The sequence below is a fragment of the Morone saxatilis genome, unplaced genomic scaffold (assembly GCF_004916995.1).
Source record: "Morone saxatilis isolate NCDOM2014 unplaced genomic scaffold, NCSU_SB_2.0 Contig22, whole genome shotgun sequence".
Lineage (NCBI taxonomy): Eukaryota > Metazoa > Chordata > Actinopteri > Moronidae > Morone > Morone saxatilis.
This window is the reverse complement of record NW_023339785.1, coordinates 13,908,458-13,910,057: the sequence shown is the minus strand read 5'-3', so window position 1 is coordinate 13,910,057 and position 1,600 is coordinate 13,908,458. Positions and strand designations below refer to the sequence as shown.

The following is a 1,600-nucleotide window of genomic DNA, read 5'->3' as shown; positions in this document are numbered from 1 at the left end:
ACACACACACACACACAATGATTATTATTTCTCACTTCACATTTTGGCGGGTTTAATACAGACTGTGTACAGAAGCCTTTTGTATCCAAAGTTTTCAGTTTCATGCCACGTGTGAGCATAGATCCACATCTGGTCCTGCTTCCGCATCATGCAGACACTTTACGCACGTTATTACAGCTAATACTACACTTATTAACTTACAGCACAATCACAGTGACTATTTAAGGGGAATCCCATTTACTTACTGGAGTTGTGTGACTTCTTCTGAGAGGAAAAAATGCTTGAAATGTTTCCTTTTTGTTGCTCACTGGGTGGAGAAATTGAGGATTAAAGTTTGTCGCCGCTGTTTTGACTCGCAGGCACAGTTCAGCCTTTTTCCTTTCTCTGCCTCTTTTCTGTCTTCCTGTGAAGGGTTGGTGGTTATCCCCACACTTCTCTCTCCGGTTTCATTAGACTCCCCCTCTTTTACTCTTACTAATTTGACTTCTAATTCCCTCCCCCTCTCCTCTCCCCCCCTCCGAGTTTTCTAAAAGTCGCCTCTCTGCTGCCTTTATTCGCCTCTCCAAAGGACGGATGTCTTTTTCACCGGATTACACTCACTCAATGCAAATGTCCATGTAGTCTGCAGCCTGGGGACGCTTACCAAAAGAAAAAAGGTGAAATAACATAAGTTATTCATCAAAACTGAAGCCTAATATTTCATAGCCTATATTATTATCAAACAAGTACACCTTTATTACAGCTAAAACAAACCCTTCTGTGTTATTGTCATGTCAACAGTCAATAACCCTGTAAACATTCACTTACCTACAAATTATATACTTACAGTTTAAAAAACACACTGTGCTCTAACATGTACTTCCATTCATATATCCTGCATGCTGTATATAGCCCACTGTATAAAGAGATGTATATACTGTACATAACCACCCATTTCATGTATATTAAGTACTTTAAATCTTAATTTACATATTAATATTTATTTCTTTGCACTATTTGTTTACAATCTGCAGAGCACTTGCCAATAAAGCTGCCTCTTCTTCTGAAGAGACCGATGTACAACGCCTTAGTTTAATGGCACCAGTGTTTCTACCTGTTTACTTGATCACAGTGTTTTAAAGTGATAATTGATAATCATGTTTAAAAGATAAACCACATGCTACTTCCATTGTGACCTATCTTTTTTGCACAGTTCATACACAACAATAAACACATTTTATAGAGCAGTTCTGACATTCACCTTCATTAAAACTAAAAATCAGTCATTAATAGCGCAGACACACAACATTAATGTGTCTGTACGAAAGTAATACAAAGAGCTGGCAACAATGATTTATTTTTCCTCATTGTAATCTTATACATTTGCCCAAACTCCTAACTATAAATTAAATTAATGTACTCAAGTGAATAATATTTTTCGAGATTTTATTTTGTCCTTCAGCATGCCGATTTCAGGGGAAATACACCAACTCAAAACCTAAATTTATACGTTGAAATTTAAAGTTGCCCCCTGGAGTTTTCTTGTAAACAAACAAAGTTTCTGTTTGTGTTAATTTTTAGTCAGCAAAGCAAATTGTGTCTTTGAGTCCTGACAAACGTG

General features: G+C 36.8%; 1 protein-coding gene across 1 annotated transcript in view; it reads right to left on the bottom strand.

Moving 5' to 3' along the window:
* slc43a1a (solute carrier family 43 member 1a) overlaps positions 1-444 on the bottom strand; it is a 23,139-nt gene extending 22,695 nt beyond the window's left edge. The window contains exon 1 of the mRNA XM_035669626.1: positions 246-444. The gene's annotated coding sequence lies outside the window, so the exon portion shown is untranslated. The remainder of the gene's footprint in view (positions 1-245) is intronic.
* Positions 445-1,600: the final 1,156 nt, after the last annotated feature.